Below are 13,085 nucleotides of genomic sequence, written 5' to 3' on the forward strand. Positions count from 1 at the left end.
TAAAACAGCCCAAAGGTAGAGACTCATTGAGACCCTTTGGTGTTAAAGTGTCCAATATGTAGTCCAACGGGACTCTCTGCATAATAGCGCATTGTCCCTGTCGCCAACTCTCATCAATGGATGTTTATGGTCTATGGCCATGCACTTAAATGTGGGGGATACTGTGACCATTAGAAAGAAAATGTCTAGCAACCAGTTCTGTGGCCTGACTTTTTTTGAGGGCTTTTCTAATGGCTGAGCGGTGGTTGCTGTTGCTATCCCTGAGTGTAATGACAGTTTTTCCCACGTAGTTTAGGCCACAGGGGCAGGTGGTGATATAAATTATATATATAGAAGTACAGCTCAGTCTGTAATATATTTTGAATCTTTTGCCCATATGGGGATGAGGGAAGTCAGCAAACATGGACAGGTTGTGCAGTCCAGGCATCTGTAGCATCCCAATTTTTTATTTTTGGAAAGCCAATTGGTGAAACAAGACCTATATTGTTTAAAATCCGTGACCATCACAATGTCTTTTAAATTTCTGTCACATCTGTATCCCATTATTGGCACTGGAGCCTGGAACAGAGAAAGTGATTCATCCATACTCATCATAGGACAATTAGACTTAATTTTTTAGATAAGTTGTTGGCCACCAATGTGTATGTGGTATTAAAAATCATCGGCCTAGGTCCTTTGTAATTGGCTTTCTTGCCATCAAGCAGAGAGGCCTGTGTGTGTTGCATGGCCCTGTTCAATTGCCTTTGCAATAGATCACGTGCATAGCCCCTTTCCAGGAATCTGCCAAACATGTTATGTACTGTAGCTAAGTCTGAGATGAGTCAGGGTCACTAATGTTCCTGATAACCCTCACAAATTGAGAATATGGGATGCCCCTCAATGTATCCAGTGGATACTGCATGCATGTAGCAAAGAGTTGTTATCTGTTGATTTGCAGAATAGTGTGGTGCCCAGGCCCCCCTCCCATTTGTATAAACACAGTATGTAGATCAAGAAAATCAATCTCATTAGTATGGCAACAAAATTTCAATTTAATTGGGGTATCTAGGGCATTGAGTCCATAATGAAAATCCTTCAAAGACTGTTCGCTATCAGTCCAAATAAAAAACAGATCTTTGTAGCGTCTATGTAGCAAAAGTAAGTTAAAGTGGAAGTACCCAACAAAGGTGTAATGTGTGCAGATTTGAATTGTAGCATATATAAATTTGCGTATGAAGGTGCCAGGGCACTGCCCATTGCTGTACAAGAGATCTGTAAATAAAAAGAGTTTTCAGAATGACATATTTCAAAAATACAGTATATATATATGGTAGATCATCCAGTTGCAGACACTCACGTCATAAATCTGAAGTATGCCTGGGTGCAGTATTAGTAGAATGTAGTTATAGGAACAGAAGACATATTGCACTCACTGGACTCATGTGTACATAATCAAGTGAGATTTATTGTAGCAGAAACTGATGTTTTGCTGGACACCCAGCCTTTTTTAAAGTTACAAAGAAATTCCACAACTCCCAAGATAAACAGTGCAGGGCAGGAAAATAGCAGTGACGTCATAATGTGTGATCATACCCACCCCCACAGGTCAGCATAGGTGTGCAGAAAACAGATATTAAAGCAAAATACTCAAGAGTGAAAAATAACACAGATCTAGGTAAGAATATCAACATAAAATAAAATAAATTAAATTTTGCACTCCCCCAGTGGCAGGGCCCCCCGCTGCCACAGTCGTTGGCTGCCTCTGTACCTCTCCCCCCCCCAACGGTCAGGCAATGTCTTGCGAGTCTGGGCCTGTGGGTCCCACAAGGGCTGGGGCCCACCACTGGGTTTTAGCATTCAACAAGGTAAGCTTATTTGAGTGGTAGGGCACCAGCACGACTGAAGAATCACAGGTTCGCATAAAAGATGTCACTAAATTTAATGGCCACCATAGTAACAAGCTGTTAGTGCGGCACAGGCAACGGGTATAAATATTAGGTTGAAATCATCACTGCTCACCTATGTCTAGGCCCAAAGTCCATTATGTCACCAAGTTGGTTCATCAGTGCGGTCCCAGAGTTACTCATTTATAGTGTCGACTTGGCTCTATCAGTAATTGGGTCCAGCAATTTTAGCTAGGAGGAAAACCCCCAGGTGCTAGTGTTCACATTTTTTTAATTTGACTCAATTGTCAGTGTAAACAGGGCAAAGAGTATAACATGGCAGAAAATATGGCACTCTGTCAAGAACTGACTTATCAAAGCGCTGCTGACTATATACAGTATGAGCAAAAAATAAACATAGTTACACCATCAATATATAGTCAGCAGCACTTTGATAAGTCGTTCTTGCTGTAGAAAGAGTGCCATATTTTATAAGAGGAAGTTTCTGTTAAATTTTCCTTTTTATAGTAATTTTCCTTTAAGTGCTAATTAAATGTAATTGTTGTTGCCATTGCACTGGTAATATTGTTGTGCATTTGACAATGTATTACATGGCAAGCACTGTAGAAAGCAGTGCATCTTTTTGATACAAAAATAATTGGTTTTTAGTGAGATGTTTATTACATACATTGCACACTAGTGCATACAGCAACATTTTCAATCTTTTTCCAGTGCTTTACGAGGCACTATTATTTTGCCAAAATTGTATGAATATGGACAAAGCTGAGATTGCAACTATTTTTTTTTCTTTTCTAATTACCCTTCCCCAGTACAGTTTTGGTGCAGTAACAACTTGCATGGTTTTCTTGGCAGCATACATGGAATAAATACATGGAATAAATACATAATACTGAATACATAAAAAAAAGAAATGAGAATTTGGGAGTAAAATTATAATACAGTGTTAGAAGATAATTAATTACTAACAAAACACACACCAAGGGGCACATTTACCTAGGGTCGAATATCGAGGGTTAATTAACCTTCGATATTCGACTGCGGAATTGAAATCCTTTGACTTCGAATATCGAAGTCGAAGGATTTAGCGCAATTTCGTTCGATTGAACGATTCAAAGGATTTTAATCCATCGATCGAAGGATTATCCTTCGATCAGAAAAACCTTGTAAAGCCTATGGTTACCTTCCCCATAGGCTAACATTGGCCTCGGTAGGTTTTAGGTGGTGAACTAGGGGGTCGAAGTTTTTTTTAAAGAGACAATACTTCGATTATCGAATGGTCGAATATTTGAACGATTTTTAGTTCGAATCGTTCGATTCGAAGTCGAAGGTCATAGTCGAAGGTCGAAGTAGCCAATTCGATGGTCGAAGTAGCCAAAAAAAACATTCGAAATTCTAACTATTTTTCCTCTATTTTCCTCTATTCCTTCACTCGAGCTTAGTGAATGGGCCCCCAAGGGACACATTTATCAAAGTGTGAAATTAAAGCTCATTGTGGTAAAATTCCACCACTTTTTATTTCAATGAGATTTTTAGAGTTCACAGCTTGATAAATACACCTCCAAAAACCCCATAGGAATGCAGAGTGGTGGAATTGTATCACTTTGAGCTCTATTTTCACACTTAGGTATATCTGCCCCTTAGTATGCCAACTGCTGAACAGGTCAGCAGGCACAAATAGCGAAAATGAAAACCATCATGAGGGACAAAGCCATAGGCTACTGACCCTTGCAGTTCACCAAATCAATCCTCACATTGGGGCAAATTTACTTACCTTCGAAGTTGCGCCAGTGTTGAATTTGCCGCACTTCGCCAGTCGTAGATTCACCAGGGCTACGCAAATTACGAAGATCCGAAGTTGCGCACAAGTTACCAATCTTTTGCAAAGTTGCACTAGCGATGTTACGATCAGTGGTTCGAAGTTACGATAGCGATCGGAAATTTGCATACGGCGTGCAGTTAAAGTACAATGCAGCAGAAAACACATTTCACTACACAAGGCCAGGGAACCTTAATAAATGCATTCTAATGTCCTACACACGTGCCTACGATATAGATTAGGTGCCATATGTTGTCAAATGTAGGGGGGAAGGAGGGTACCCTTTAAAAAAATTACAATCTTTTTCAGCCTATCACCCTTAAAAATGTAAATGAACCCAGCGTTTTTTCAGAAAAATTTCAACTTTTTTTTTAACAAAGTCCTATGTACTCTATTGCACTTCGCCTGGTCTGAGGTGGTGAAGTAAAGTCTGGTGCAAGAGGTAATGTTCACGAAAATCTGCAAGTTAGTGAATTAACGTAGTTACGTCTCTTCACCAGAGCGCAACTTCGCCTGGCGTAAGGGTGCGAAGTAGCACTAGAGTAGGTCCACTTCGATATCGAATTTACGCCAGCACCCGTTAGTAAATCAGCGTAGTGGTAAAATGACGTAATGCTGCCTAATTTTCGCTAGCGTTAGCCACTTCGCCCTTTAGTAAATTTGCCCCATTGTCTTGCAGTGCACAGAAACCTTTCATACCTTTACAAATTACATATAAGGGGTTGTTTATCAATTTTTTTTTTCCAGTAATTCAAAATTCTTAAACCTATATGCAATAAAAGGCAATAAGTTTACCCAGGAGCAGTAACCCACAGCAACCAATAAGTTGTTTGTACCTGCTGATTGGTTGCTATAAGTTACTGTACCTGGGCAAACTTAGTACCTTTTATTACATAACCCCATTAGTGCTAAAAAATCATGATTTTCAATTATGTTTTACACAAACGCAACATTTTGATATATATTAAGTGTAAAAAACACAAAAACAAGTGCTGTAATAGCCCCCACAGATATGATAAGAAGCTAGGTTAGCTAGCATGTAGGGATGGGTGAATTTGAGCCGTTTCATTTTGCCAAAAATTCGCTGCTGGCGAATTGTCGCCGACGCCCATTAAAGTCTATGGGCATCAAAAAAATTTTGACGCACATCTTTTTTTTTTCGACGCACGTTGCCATACAAGTCTATGGGCGTCATTTCCACGGCAAAACAAGGCGAAAAAATTCGCTCATCCCTACTAGCAAAGGCAGCTTTGGTTCTGTCAAGGAGTTTACTGTTTTGGGGCGATGGGCCCCTGAGCCCCCCTGATGTTTTCTGGTGAGCCCCATGTACCCCAATCTGATTGAATGTAGCAACTCCCACACTTGCTTCTGTTTAATCTCTAGATTAGAGATTAGATAGATAAAGAGAAGGTTTGTCATAAAGCACTACTCAGGTAAACTGTGTAATGGAAAATGGAAAATTACTTTCACTTATAGGTTTTATTTGTAATTTGATTTTAAAGATCTATGTACAGAAAATCAACCCTGAAATGTCATTTAAAAGCTAGACCCTGGGAGAGAAAATGGTAGTCCAGTTAGAAAGGTAATTTCAAAATGCAATTTGTGTTCATTTTATAGTGATCTGGCACAGCTCTTTAAATACCATACAGTTTTAATGACTTTTTTTCAGCCAGTGAAATAAATGCTGTTTTATGGCTTGCCTAATAATAGTTCAAATATTTCTGCATTATGTTATTGAAGGCAATGTAATAAATAATTTTATGGGCACTACATTTAAACATTTACTGCCAGAAAGTTCTGTACAGGATACAGATAAAATAGGTAATTGTTCTCTAACATAGAGAATGCAAGGTGTTAGGAGCTGAAAGCTGCATAAGCTGATGTTTAAGATTTAAAGGATCACCAGATTTCACTCACCTTAACATTTATGGCATAACCACTAGTTTCTAATTAATGTAGTGCTTGATCGTAAGGCGCCTATTTACTAATATTTCGGAATTTTCTCTTTTTTCACAAATCATTTTTTCTCTAAAATGTTTTTTTATTTCTCTAAAAATCCAAAAATGGCTTAAGTGTAAAAACCACGAAATACTCAAACACAAAACTTCTTCAAGTAAAAGCAGTCAAGGTCCCATAGAAGTCAATGGGAGCTGTGCTGATCCTATTTGACATTTTTTTCATTCAGTCTTTTAGAGGTTTTGGCTTCCTGTCCAGCAGTCTCCAGTATCGGCACCTTCTGCCTAAGTTACAGAGCAGCAGCCAATGAGGGAGGAGTGGTTGTGTTTGTGATGTCATACTCAGTCCTCTGCAGACATCAGATAACCCTTTCTGTCCCTCTCTGTCTTGTTCCTTCCCCCCTCCCCTCCCTGCACTGTTCTTTTTTCTCCATGTCTGCACTGTTCATGTCATCCCTCCCTGCACTATTCATTTCTCTACCTCTCTGCCCTGTTGATTTAACCCATCCCTGCAACACCTGCACTGTTCATTTTTCTCCCTCTCTGCCCTATTCATTTTGCCCTCTCTCTGCCCTGTTTATTTTACCTCCGTCCTGCAGTATTCATTTCTCTCCCTCTCTGCCTTGTTCATTTAACTCCCTCCCTGCACTGTTCGTTTCTCCCCCTTCTCTCCCTCTCTGCCCTGTTTATGTAACTCCCTCCCTGCTCTGTTCATTTCTCTCCCTTCTCTCCCTCTCTGCCCTGTTTATTTAACTCCCTCCCTGCTCTGTTAGTTTCTCTCTATCTCTGCCCTGTTGTCTAACCCCCTCCCTGCAGTGTTCGTTTCTCTCCCTCCCTGTCCTTTCATTTAACCTCTCTGTCCTGTTCGTTGTCCATCCTCTTGCCCCCTCCCTTTACTAATTTTTCGTCTCCCTTGCCCTGCTATGATTGGGGAAAAAAAAGAAAAGCAAACTGCTGTATAAATAAAATATAATCTGCTACTAAAAGTATTTTATTCTTTTCTGGGGGCAATGTGTATCAGCAGTTAGTGTAAATATCATAGTCATTTTCCACACAGTATTATGTTGTATACAAAAAGCAATCAACATCTTTTTAAATAAAAGAAAATATTACTATTACATCTTTTATAGTTTGTATTAAACTTCACATCTATTGCTTTATGTTGAGCATGTATGGTCTATTTTTATAATTAAATGATCAGGCAGCAGCATAAGACAGCTATGTGCAGGCTGGGGACACACAGGACAGAGGGTGGGAGAGGAGGGTGTTCCCTGCATAGTTCAACCTGTCAGTTAGTGCTGTGACCACTTCCTGTGAGAGATTGAAGAGACACTCCTAATCCTCATTTCCTGGCCACTTCATGTCAGCAATACTATGGGTATTCGCCCCGCCCCCATATCCCAGTTAGCATTGTCCCTCCCCCAAAGAAAACGATAAAGGACCCAACCCCTCCTCACTTACTTGTCTTTTTTGCTTAGTCTTCATTCTAGTTAGCATGGGACATCTTGGCGGCAGTTTTTGATCAGATCCAACTCTTCAGAAAGGTTGGCGATTTCTGAGGGCTATTCATTCAGTGAAACTGTCGCATGAAGCCCCCTCAGCAGGAATCCAATTCCTTATTACAGGCTGCTCCAGGTTAGTGATTTGAAAAGTCGCTACTGGTGTGTGGGATACCAGGTGGTTTTTTTTACCAAACATACTTCCTAAGGTGCATGTTTTTCGAGTGCACGTTTTTTTCGCGCGCGTGCGTATTGTCGCGCGCACGCGCGTATTGTCGCGCGCACGTTTTGTCGCGCGCGCGTTTTGTCGCTCGCACGTTTTTTCTGGCGCACATTTTTCAGCTTTTTAAAAGAAGTCGCCATTTTGGTATGCTGGAAAGTGCATACATTTGGAAGTGGATACTTCAGTTTTTCTGTTCCAGTCAGGTAATTAGATGCCTGTCTTACAGAAAGGTCGGGTTTGTAAAAACTCAATTCTCATTGTTTTTTCTCCTGTATTGCTTGTAGCACACCAGGAGGGACTGAAGTGTACTGGTGATCTCACAGCCTCAGTTACAGCTGCCCTTGTTGCTTGGTATGTCCCTCTTAGTTTTCTCTTAGCAGTGTTTTTTTTTAACACTTTCATTTTCAATTGGTTTTTTTTTTTTTTTTTGTTGTTGTTGTCTCTTCAGCTTGCCTTATGGAGTCCTTGCAGAGGAAAAGAAGGAAGCTTGGCTCTTCTTCTCAAGTTTGTGCAGGCTGCTTTGACGCTCCTTTGCCGGGGAAGAAATTTTGTAAATCATGTTTTGGCCTTCTACTACAGGATACGCCTGTTAGTGAAATCCCTTCAGGCCAAGGGGCTTCAGTGTCCAGGGAGGAGTCCGACTCCTCTGATTTCTCAGGAGAGGAAAGTCTAGAACCAATGTCGGAATTGTTTTCTGAGGAGGAAGAAGAGGAGACAGAAATATCCATTTAAAGAACAGGATACCAAGAACTGGGATACAGCCCCAGCAGTGGATTCACCTGTGATTCATTTGGCAAAGAAGACAATTTTGCCAATTGATGATTCGTCAGTACTAAGAGATCCCATGGATAAAAGAGTGGAGACGGAGCTTCGTAAGGCATATCAAGTGGCAGGAGCCTCATGTAAGCCGGCAGTAGCTCTGGTTTCAGTGGCAAAGGCAGTCTCCTTGTGGATCGACAGTTTGGATAAAGCGATTGCTGAAGGTACGGATACAGCTGACATTAGTGCTGGATTATCAGAATTAAAGATGGCAGTGGCATTTATGTCGGAAGCAGCAGTGGATTTGACGCGGTTGGCTTCCAGGTCGATGGCTGTGTCAGTGTCGGCAAGAAGAGCATTGTGGCTCAGATCTTGGGGTGCAGATGCGGCTTCTAAGCTAAGTCTCTGTAACCTACCTTATGTTGGGGAAAATCTTTTTGGTCCTAAATTACAAGAGGTCATAGAAAAAGCGACAGGTGGGAAGAGTACTTTCCTGCCGCAAGAAAGGAAAAAATTGAAGGCTCAACCCTTTAAAGGTTTTTTTTTTCGAGGCTCAGGAAGAGCTAGAGGTTATGCCAGTAACTATAGATACTTTGGCAGAGGCAGTTCAAGACAGTCGTCTTGGAGAGGGGGTCACTCCGCAGTTATCAGGGGGAACAGAATCAAACTGTCCCCAACTTCTAAAAAATCCTCCTGACGATCATGGAGTAATGGATGCTCGAGTAGGGGCAAGATTTTCAAGGTTTTACGAGGTCTGGAAGCAGTCAATTTCAGACCAGTGGGTACTGGACTTATTGAAAAGAGGTTACCGCATAGAATTTTTGTCGGTTCCAACTCTGAATTTTTTTTTGGTTTCCCCTATGCCTCGAGGTCAAGAAAAGAAAAAAGCCCTCGAAGAGTATGTCCAAATCTTGTTCGACCAGGAGGTGGTGGTGCCAGTGCCTCAGGAGGAAAGGGAAAAAGGCATTTATTCCCTACTTTTTCTAGTGAAGAAGGCTTCGGGAGGGTGGAGGCCTGTGCTGGATTTGAAGAAACTGAATTCCTTGGTGCATCTTCAAAAATTCAAAATGGAGTCGATAAACACCATTATTGCGGCAGTCCAGGCAGGAGACTGGCTCTTGTCGATCGATTTGAAAGATGCATACCTTCATCTTCCGATAGCAGATCAGCATCAGCGTTTTCTATGCTTTGCGGTTGGACACAGGCATTTTCAGTTTCGGGCCCTTCCCTTTGGTCTCTCAACATCTCCAAGAACGTTTTCCAAGGTACTCATCACCCTGGTCGCAGAGCTAAGGAAACAGGGTCTGACGGTCTGGCATTACTTGGACGATATCCTCCTATCCGCAAGGTCTCCAGAAGTCCTTTTGTTACACAGAGAGATTGCAATTTCTTTTCTTCAATCTCACGGGTGGCTAATCAACTGGGAAAAAAGTCAGTTGCAGCCATCTCAATCCCTAATTTACCTGGGGGCTCTATTCAACACAGCAGACAATGTGGTTCAATTGCCACAACAGAAGATAGAGCGCATGGTGAAAGAGATGGAAGATTTCTGTCTCCAAGGGGAGGTCTCAGCGAGACGATTTATGTCTCTCCTAGGCTTGATGGCAGCCTCCATTCCAATGACCAAATGGGCCAGATTCCATATGAGGGAGGCACAACGTTATTTCCTGACCCATTGGAATCGATGGGAAATCAATTGGAATCAGTTAATTCCTCTTTCTCCCGAACTCAAGGTCAGCCTTCAATGGTGGATGAACCCTTCAAATTTGTCCAGGGGTTTTCCCCTTGCTCCAATAAATTGGAGGATAATAACAACAGATGCCTCCTCCCAAGGTTGGGGAGCTCTCCTGGAGAGCAGTGTGGCTCAAGGAATCTGGAAGTCTCCATTGAAAGTGCACGCAAATGTGTTAGAGCTAAGAGCAGTGTTTCAAGCACTGCAGGCCTTTGCTCCAGATATAAAAGGAATGGCGGTAAAGGTCAAGGGAGACAATTCCTCAGCAGTGTCCTATATTAGGAAACAAGGAGGAACAAAAAGTTTGCTACTATGGAAAGCAGTATGTCCAATCCTGAGCTGGGCGGAGCAGAATCTGGAGAATCTGACAGCAGTTCATGCTCCAGGGATTCTCAATCAGAAAGCGGACTTTCTCAGTCGTATGGCTTTGTCAAAACACGAGTGGAAGCTGCATCCAGACATTTTCCACCGGCTAGTAGAGAAGTGGGGTCTTCCGGAAGTGGACCTCATGGCCTCTCCGGACAATGCTCAACTGCCGATATTCTATGCAAGATATTTCAGCCCTCGAGCTCAGGGGACAGATGCACTCCTTCAGCCCTGGTCGTTCCGTCTAGCCTATGTGTTCCCACCAATCCCTCTCCTCCTTCAAGTCCTACTGAAGGTGATTCAGGAGGAAGCGGAGCTCATCCTCGTGGCCCCTTATTGGCCTCGTCGCCCATGGTTTCCTCTGCTCAGAAGACTGGCAGTAGCAGACCCGTGGCCGATTCCTGTGAGGGAGAATCTACTGACCCAGGGACCAGTGGCACATCCAGACCCACACTCGCTCTCATTGATGGCATGGAGATTGAGCGCAAAAGGCTTGTAGCCTTGGGGCTCTCTGAAGCAGTGGTGGCTACATTGCTTAGGGCAAGAAAAAGTAATACGTCTACCACATATTATAAGATTTGGGAAAGATTTCTCCTATGGCAATTGGAGAAGGCTAATTCCTGTTTTCCACCACCTTTACCTCAGGTTTTAGAATTCCTGCAGGAAGGATTGAGCAAAGGTTTGCAATACAGAACTCTAAAAGTTCATGTAGCAGCACTTTCAGCTATGACTGGGATAAGATGGGCAGAAGATCCGTTAGTAAAGCGTTTCTTCTCAGCCACATTAAAGATTTGTCCTCCAAAAAGGACTTTATCTCCTGCTTGGGATCTACCAATGGTGCTAAAAGCCCTTTGTGAACATCCATTCGAGCCTTTGCAAGAGGCGTCCTTATGGTTGGTGACCCTAAAGACTTTATTCTTGGTGGCAATAGTTTCTGCAGCGAGAGTCAGTCTCCTACATGCTCTGTCTGTAGAAGAGCAAAACATTTCCTTTTGGCCGGATAAAGTAATTTTAAAGCCTCCAGACTCATTTCTACCCAAGGTGGTTTCCACATTTCACCTTGCACAGGACATAATAATCCCTATCATACCGGAGGAGCCCAACCTTTCCTCAAAGCTCCAGAAGCTAGATCCGGTGAGGATGCTGAAACATTATTTGGCTATGACTCAGTCTTTGAGAAAGTCTGGAAGTCTGTTTGTGATACCGGCAGGTCCTCGAAAAGGGGAACAACCAGCGAAGTCTACAATTGCTAGATGGATTGTGATCTTGATACAAAAATCTTACAATCTTCAAGGCAAGCAGGCACCAGCAGGGCTAAAAGCTCATTCAACTAGGGCTGTGGCTACCTCCTGGGCAGCAGAAGCGGAGGTTTCAGAATCGGCAATTTGTGAGACAGCAGTTTGGTCATCTGCTCGAACCTTCTTTAAATTCTATCGTTTGAATGTTAAGAAACCTTCTCAACATAATTTTGCTTCCGCAGTTCTGCGGTCTTTTTCTGTTAATTAAAAGCTGTTTATGCCCTCCCTCTGGTTTGGTTGTCATTGCTTGGGTATAACCCATAGTATTGCTGACATGAAGTGGCCAGGAAAAATGAAATTTCCTATCATACTTACCGTAAATTTCTTTTCCTGGCCACTTATCATGTCAGCAAACCCACCCTCTGTTGACTAAATTATGAGACAAGTAAGTGAGGAGGGGTTGGGTCCTTTATCGTTTTCTTTGGGGGAGGGACAATGCTAACTGGGATATGGGGGCGGGGCGAATACCCATAGTATTGCTGACATGATAAGTGGCCAGGAAAAGAAATTTACGGTAAGTATGATAGGAAATTTCATTTTTCAGCCTAGCTTCTGACCTGTAAAGATCTCTCTGCAGCTCTGATAAAAGGAGGTAAAATGCTTTCAAAACGTTTTTCTTTCTGCATCATTACATGTTTTGAGAGAGGATGAATAATATATTTGAATATGAAGATTATATAAAATGTCTCCTTTAAAAGAATCCTCACCAGGTTATTGTTGTGATAATACTTAATTTATCCAAACTAGGTATGAACAAATATTTTACCATGATTTGCTGCAAAAAAAAATGTCCATAGACTCTAATACAGTTAGAATATCTAAGCAGTCCAATCTCAGCCCAGCCTAACATCCTCTTTAGTGTTGGGCGAATAAAATTGTTGCATTTTGCCACAAGCGGATTTATTAGTGAAACTGTGGCGACAATTCGGTGCAGAAAAATCTGCGCATAAAAAAAAAATTGGGGTGCGCATAAAAAGTGCAAAGTCAAAATGATCCGGATGCCCATTGACTTTGGACCAATGCATTCACTTTTTTTTTCAACACAGAATATCTAAACGTGTTTAACCCACTTATCCCATTTAACACAGAAAATTTGGTCACAACATCCCATCCAGTTAAAGCGTTCACTATTGTGAACAATGGTGTTTTGATGAAAAGGTTAAATGCATTAAATGAGTTTCAGTTTCTTCAGTTAATCCCGAGTCATGATGCATTTAACACACAAATCCAAGTGGCTTCATCTGTATATATATATATAAAATAAGCAATGAGTTTCTATTATAATAGACCAGACACTATTGTCTACAGTTGAAAATGGGCACTTGAATGAGGATATAATGTACCACATATTGATACAGTATAATAAAGCTTAAGATTTCTATATTCTTGTTAACCAAATGTTCCCAGAACCACAAGGAAATCCCTTGAGATTAGATGAAAGTAAGATTTATTTTTAAGTGTGGGGAATTATTCATGTGAGCATTATATATATGTGAAATTCTGCTGTTGTACTGGCAGATGCAATAGTTTCAAGAAATGATTATATAGCATTTT

The 13,085-nt window shown here is 41.6% G+C and overlaps 1 long non-coding RNA gene across 1 annotated transcript in view; it reads left to right on the forward strand.

The window, feature by feature from the left end:
* The first annotated feature begins 12,075 nt into the window (after window positions 1-12,075).
* Window positions 12,076-13,085, forward strand: part of LOC108707705 — a 47,711-nt gene continuing 46,701 nt past the window's right edge. The window contains exon 1 of the long non-coding RNA XR_001934308.2: window positions 12,076-12,123. This is a non-coding gene — a long non-coding RNA (uncharacterized LOC108707705). The remainder of the gene's footprint in view (window positions 12,124-13,085) is intronic.

Source organism: Xenopus laevis, chromosome 2L (assembly GCF_017654675.1).
Source record: "Xenopus laevis strain J_2021 chromosome 2L, Xenopus_laevis_v10.1, whole genome shotgun sequence".
Classification (NCBI taxonomy): Eukaryota; Metazoa; Chordata; class Amphibia; order Anura; family Pipidae; genus Xenopus; species Xenopus laevis.